The following is a 7,500-nucleotide window of genomic DNA, read 5'->3' on the forward strand; positions in this document are numbered from 1 at the left end:
AAACTTCACTTCAAATGCTTTCAGTCTTTCTCTGTGTGGTTATCAAGAATCTGCAAACAATTTCTCAATTTTAACATGCACCATATGATATCCATTAGTAGCCAAAGCGCTCTGTTTTTTTTCTCTCTTCTCTCTTTTCGTCTCTCTCTTTTTCGTTCACTTACTCAGTCTGGGTGAAAGGAGTATTTCCTGCACGCTGTCCGGGGTCCCCGACTTCCCTTGCGTCCTGCTGCCTCTTCAGTGGAGTCATAGAGAAGGAAAGAGAGAGAGAGAGAGAGAGAGGGAGAGAGAGAGAGAGAGAGAGAGAGAGAGAGAGAGAGAGATAGAGGCCGGAGATCCGCTTCAAAGGCTGTCAGTCACTCCTGTGTAAAATAAAACAAAACCTCAACTCAACGCGGCTCGACTGAAGACGCTGATTCGACTAGAGCGGCTCCCCCAACTGAGACTCTCTTCTCTCTCTCTTACTTAACTCTCCCTCCCTCCTCCTCTGTTTCTCTCTCTCTCTCTCTCTCCCTCTCCCTTTTTCTTTCCAGTTGCATTCTTCTGCGACTAATCAGTAACAGCCTTAAAGTGACAGCAGCAGCGCTGAGAGAGACCGGCGTGAGAGAGCGAGAGAAGAACGAGAGGCAGACAGAGCGCAGAGCGCAGAACGCGAAAGGAAGGAAAAAAAAGAACGAAAGAAAGACAAACAGACAAAAAAAGAGAGACCGGAGAAGCCAAGGTGAGGTGGTGTGGGGGTCTCTCTCCCCCTGTCTGTCTGTCTGTCTGCCTCTCTCTCTCTCTCTCTCTCTCTCTCTCTCCTCTCTCTCTCTCGCGGGGCTTTCCCTTCTCCGTGGCCCAAAACCCCTCCAGCGCAACTCTGGCCTCGGTCTCCTTGCGAAGCCTTCTTATCACATGCTAAGCCACCCCCCCTCACCCCTCCCCTCACTCCCTCTCTTCCTCTCTCCCCCACCGTCCCTCTCTCTTCCCCCTCTCTCTCTCTCTTCCTCCCTCCCTCCCTCTCTCTCTCTCTCTCTCTCTCTCTCTCTGACACACTGGCTCGCACACACAGTTGGTCGTTATATAGGGGCTGGCTGAAGGGAGAGGGGGCTGTCCAGCGCGAGGACGACCAATCAGGGCGCAGTCTCCTGTTTCAGTGCTCATTCTCCTGAATTGAGAGGTTAGGGAGAGGACACCCATTCAGAAAAAAACGGAGAGAAAAAAAAGAGGGAGGGAGGGGAGAGCGAGCGAGCGCGAGTGAGAGAGAGAGAGAGCGAGGGAGGGAGGGAGGAAGGGAGGAGAAGAAACCGGCTGCTGTGAACAGAGAGTGGCAGCAGTGACTGCGTTGTTTGAGAGCAGGACGGTGGGCAGCCCGAGCAACTGAAGAATGGACAGTGCCACTAAATAAGGCAAACGGCTGGAGGCTTCGCGCCATGGGGACCCTGTCTGAGGGACACACTACTAGCCGCTAGTACTAAGCTCTGCTATCTCCACAGACATACTGTATACACATACACACACACTTACTCTTTCACACACATTTCATATTCACCTTGTATCACCCCAAAAAGAACACATCCCACTAATCTATACATTATGTACAGATGAAAAAAAACACATTTGCATTTATGTTCATTTTTATGAATTAATTTATATTATTATTATTATTATTATCTAAAAAAAAAAAAAACATACATTGATTCTACTCTGATTGCCATGTATAAATTATTTTCTTAGGCTTATATGTATTATCTGTCAAGCCTTTCAACCTAGACAACGGTGGAAAACAGAGGTGTGCTTACCATAAGGTTTAGCAGCCTAAGAAAGTCCACACTAACTGTGCATTGCCATTGGTGTCCCGTACGTGTGTGTGCGTTGCGTACGTAAGGACCCTGCCCAAACGGACTACTGCTAATGGACCCTGCCTAGCGTGGCCACTGCACAGGCGGTCAGGCGCTCACAGTCATGATGAAACCGTCCGCCGTTGGGCTGTCATAGATACAAACGTTTTCCCCTGGCGATCATCCTCTTTCCTACCCGACAGACATCAACTGTAATGCGCCCCCCCCCCCTTCCTTCTATCGCTCTCTCTCTCTCTCTTGCTCTTTCTCTCTCTCTGTCTCTCTCTCTCTCTCTGATCGTTCTGCTTTTTTTTGCAAATATAAGCCATCGAAAAAAAGATTGAAAGAGGAAGTGCTCCCAGGCTCAAGTTTCACAGACCCAATGTGAATTAAGGTACTTTCTCCCGGGGAGTGTGTGTGTGTGGGTGTGTGTGTGTGTGGGTGTATGTGTGCATGTCTGTGTGTGTGTCTGTGTGTGTGCCTGTGTGCACGCATGTGCAACTGTGTTGGGGGAAGGTTGCGAGAGAGGGGAGAGTGACAAAGAGAGAGAGATATACGATGGAAGAAGGTGAAAAAAATGACATGTCCACCTGTCATACAACTCTGTCCTTCGCACACACACACACACACACACACAGATAGTGGGAGACCACACCAAACACACCACACACATTCATCTCTACGTATTCTCTTTCAGATTTGGGACGGGACTGAAACTGCCTGTTAAAGTGCCATATTTCACCAATTAGTCACAAAGTGACTCATCTCCTGGGCCAGGCCGGGGGCCGACACACACACACTCACACACACACACTCCTGACCCGACCCATCCCATCCCAGACCACCCCCTCACCTCTCCTCCTCCACTCCTTCCCACCTCTCCTCTCCTCTCTTCTCCTCCTCTCCATCTCCTCCAGGAAGCATCCCTCTTGCTCATCAGCCACATCCAACCACCCGCAGCCACTCCTCTCCCAGCCCAGCCCAGCCCAGCCCAGCCCAGCCCAGCCCAGCCCAATCCAGTTCTCCTCTCTCCTACACCGACGGAAGGAAGACCGTACGCTCGAACGGTAAGAGACTCGGGCATCCCTCGCCTCTCTCTATTCCTCTCTCTCTCTCTCTGACCAACACCAAGAACACGGGTGGGTGAGTCATGCCGGCGACCTACATTTTGTCGTTTAAAACATTAAATTGTGTGTGTGTGTGTGTGTGTGTGTGTGTGTGTGTGTGTGTGTGTGTGTGTGTGTGTGTGTGTGTGTGTACCTTTTGCAACCACTTTGTAAGGAATAGCAAGACTAAGACAAAAGTTTTATGGATGTACTGTATATACACTGTGGCTTTGGATGTAGGAAACATGCACTTCTATTCAATGAAAAGTTAAAACTGGTGAAAACTGCAACCTCTGACAGATACCAGGTGTTTAAAAATACATACTCTATGAATAGTTTAATGAACAAACTTTTCCTGGACTATGGAAGAATGCTAGTCTGAATATGTTAGGAACTGCTGACAAGCAGGTCTCGTCTCTTTTACAAGTAAGTTCAGGTTTTCAAAGAATTCCCAAGAATTCTCCCCGAGACCACAGCTCATCCTGGGTAATTGTTAGCTTACGGTAATGTTTGTGGGTGTGTCTTAATGTGTGTACACACATGGTATGTGTAGTAGTCTGATCAAATTGTAGGTGTGAGTGTGTACAAATGTGTCCGCGAGTGTGTAGGTCTGTATGCGATTTTCACCTTCATGCCTCAATGTGTGTGTGTGTGTGTGTGTGTGTGTGTGTGTGTGTGTGTGTGTGTGTGTGTGTGTGTGTGTGTGTGTGTGTGTGTGTGTGTTTGTGTGTATGTTCGTGTTGTGGTGTTGGCAAGCCTAAACATAAAGAGCCACACCTCCCCCTTCCACCCACGTGCTGTGCCAGCCTGTGTGGTAGAACACCACTGAGTCCCGTCACAGGGGTGTGTGTGTGCGTGTGTGTGTGTGTGTGGGGGGGGGGAGATGAATCATACGACAGAACTTTTCAACATGGGGTTTGCTCTCTCTCTCTCTCTCTCTCTCTGACTCCCATTTTGGCTCTGGGCATCAGTCCGTGGGTTTCAGCGCGGCTTGTTACTAGGTCTGTTACTGACTCAGAAACAGCTGAACAAGTCGGGACTCTTGTCGCTGCTGTAGTCATGTCAAGAGTGACTGACCACCAGTGCCACTCCTTCACATGGGGACTGAGGCTGCTATTGTTTTAATGGGATCGTGACACACAACAGTGATTCAGCTCACCTCTGAGGAACCCTTCTCTTTAGAACATTCATGAGCTCATGGCGTTGTCATGACCCAGTGAAACATTTGGAAAACATACAAAACAAAAATCCCAAAAAACTAAAAGATCCTACAAATCACCAAGTTTGTTATAAAAACTAGTATGTGAGTATAAAAAGCACATTGAAAGTAAATGATTATCATTATGAATAGTATGATTATTGTGATTATTATTGCTATTATTATTATTAATAATAATAATAATGATGATGAAATATTACTATTTAACTTTATTAGGAATTTTGTAAATTAAATGATCATTGAAATGTACGAAATAAAGTGTTAAATAAAAGTTTGATTAAATGTACAAATTAACCAACTGAATTAGCTTCAGATTCTAAAATAATTGAAAGGAAACTGAAAGATCTTAAAATAACAATTTTAAAATTCTAAAACCACATTTTGCTAAAAAAAAAAGGAAAAGGAAATTGAATACAAAGCTAGACTAGAGGGAAATAAAAGGGAAATAGCTCCAACTGGGACAAAAAGGTCTGTTCTAAATATTGTGAATTTTATGTTTCAAACATATCTAAAGCACATTGCTAACTATACATTTAAGTAAATTAGATTCAGATCTAACAATGTGATTTTAATGCCATTATTCAGAGGCTGCACAAATGCAAATGTACAGAATTTACAAGAGGACATACTTTAAATATATCTCTTGACAATTTCTAAATGTGCACTGAAATTCTTGAAGCATTAGACAAACAGATTCCCTGAGTGTAAGTTTAGATTTTCAAGGTTATTTTCAGAAAAAACTGTCGCTACATATAGTAAATTTCGTTAAACATTTAAGCCTTTTTTAAAAGTGGAAGAATAGAACAATTGAAAAAGGTATGAGGATAGGTTTAAACTAGACACACACACACACACACACAGCTTGTGAGTCACTTAACACAGCCGAGAGGAGCTGAAAGCTTCCTTTTTATTACTGAGTCTATATATTTAAACACTCCAGGACAAGGGTGTTCCAACCTCAGCCAGCGTAATAAGGGCTAAAGCACTAAAACAAAGACACACATACCAACAGATAGACAGAGACAGAGAGAGAGAGAGAGAGAAAGAGAGAGAGAGAGGAATTCTTCACATTCCTCTGGGATAAGAGGTGTGATCCTGGCCAGCTAAAAAGCCCGTGAAACACAGATAAAGAGGCATGTCCCAGTTGGACGAGTGACATCCTCACTTCCGCCGACTGCCCCACCGAGTTCACACAAATAGCACATGTTCCCCAATTTAGATTGTACTGGCTAACTCTTTTATATAACCCTGGAAATGACTGACTGTGCTGGAATGGCCCCTGGACAGCAATACATTAAAAATACACACTTTATGTAACTCTATGCTATTTTTATCAGAATGTTAATATTTGGCTTGTAAAATTGTATAGTTATTTTTTCTACAGATATTCCCATGTAATCCGTGTTATCAACTATCCCCAGATCAAATGTAAATTAAAAATTGTGATCATTTAAAATAATACAAATAAAAAACGCGGAGTGTATAAATAAATAGTTACAGCTCAATAAGCTATGATAAGCACCTGTACTTCCTCAGCAGTCAGCTCCTAGTAACCTATTTAAATCCGGTTCAGGCGGACTTATTCTGGGCTGCAGGACACAGCGCACCTCTCCACTCCACTATGACAACATGGAAGACCCTCTGGCGGAGCCAAAATTGGCGCGTTGTGCTGTAAGCGTCCCATGCCAGCGTCGCTCTGCCAGGGGGGGTGAGGGGGGGTGGGGGGGCATGAGGGGAGCACATGACTGCACCACTGTCTCCACTCAGCCTCGCAGGAATCTGGGCAGTCAGCTGGCAAGAGACGTCAGACGCACGTCACTCCCGCTCCCAAAACTCATTCAGTCCCTCACTTGTTCTCTCTCTCTCTCTGTCTCTCTCTCTCTCTCTTTCTCTCTCTCTCCCTCTCTCTGTTGGAGCGCATGGTGGCTGGATGCCGGCGGGTTGTCGGGGTGTCCCGTGCACTGGCTGGCTGGCAGTCCCAGCAGTGGCCTCTGTGCCTCTGTGCTGCTGACTGCAGCCTGGATGTCTATATTAGGTGGCTAGAGTCTGGCCCCCGGACAGAGTGAGTGAGAGAGAGGGAGGGAGAGAGAGAGAGAGAGAGAGAGAGAGAGAGAGAGAGAGAGAGAGAGAGAGAGAGAGAGGTGTGCGGGCGACACAGCCATGATGTCACGGTCATGCCTCCCCGGCATGGCTCAGGCCCCTTATCAGCTTGAGATAGCGTGCACTCGCTTGTTTTACATTCCACCTCACACAGCCCCACTACTCCCCCCCCCCCCCCCCCCCCCCAGTCCTCCACTGTCCGGGGGGCCAACTGGAGCAGAGGCGGGCAGTGGTGGGCCAGGGGGTGGGGGTGTGGTGGGAAGGGAGGGGTGGGTTGTTAGGGGGTCATACCACCAACCCCTCTTGTTCTTTTAAAGGCACAAAATAAGCGCCCAGGATTCCGTCATCGCTATGCCAACCGCGCGTTTTAAATAGCTGACAAAGAGCAAAGAGTGATTTACTTTTTTCGGGTGGGTACTTCAGAAATAAAAAAAAACAGAGAGAGAGGGGGAGAGAAATGACGGGCATTTACACCCTAGATCCTGGCACCCTATCAACAATCAACACTGCATCAACGGCTAATATTATCCCGAGCCTGGAGATCTCACAGCAGCGGTGATAGACGACTGGGAAGGAGGAACCTTTCGGAATTTTTGGATTCCTCTTTCTCTTTTAAACCACGCATCGTTGAACTTGGCCGCTCCTGTCCGTTGACTTAGTTTAGGTAGGAACCCCCCCCCCCCCCCCCTGAATATCAAATGGATCTGATATTTCCCTTTTGGCAGAGACTGTGGGCAGCTGTGGTGTGAGCAGGAATGCGAACGTTACATGGAGGCGTAGATGTGTATCTGACCAGTGCAATCACCTGTGATGGTGTCTCTAAGACTCTCATTCATTCCAAACAAACAGGTAACACCTCTAAACAGAGATATGCCAGCCATTATCAACTTTATCAACGCCCAAATAAATACCGCACTTTCACTGGAATGTGGTATTCACATTCTTTTCATTGCCATTATTACTATACCTTGGCTTGGTTGAATTACGTATTGTCACGCATTCTTTAGAATGGAATTTAACTTTAATATTTATACACCTGATATTTATACAGATAGTAGCAACATGTGGGCTGAGAACCAGAAAGAATGATTAAAACTTATTCTAACAGAATGCTGGAATATGCCAGCTAACGAGAGGTGTGGAACTAACGAATTGGCTTTGGCCATATAGCAACCATCCACTTTGAACAAATAAGGGTTATTGATACGGTAAGTAGAGACAAAGCTTAAAGCAAAAAATGTTCTATGAACAAGTT

General features: G+C 46.1%; 1 long non-coding RNA gene across 1 annotated transcript in view; it reads right to left on the reverse strand.

Moving 5' to 3' along the window:
• Positions 1-7,500, reverse strand: part of LOC134077788 (uncharacterized) — a 25,366-nt gene that overhangs the window by 1,709 nt on the left and 16,157 nt on the right. Inside the window, exon 4 of the long non-coding RNA XR_009938757.1 lies at positions 1-362. This exon is cut by the window's left edge and continues 1,709 nt beyond it. This is a non-coding gene — a long non-coding RNA (uncharacterized LOC134077788). The remainder of the gene's footprint in view (positions 363-7,500) is intronic.

This window comes from Sardina pilchardus, chromosome 4 (genome assembly GCF_963854185.1).
Source record: "Sardina pilchardus chromosome 4, fSarPil1.1, whole genome shotgun sequence".
NCBI classification, from domain to species: domain Eukaryota; kingdom Metazoa; phylum Chordata; class Actinopteri; order Clupeiformes; family Clupeidae; genus Sardina; species Sardina pilchardus.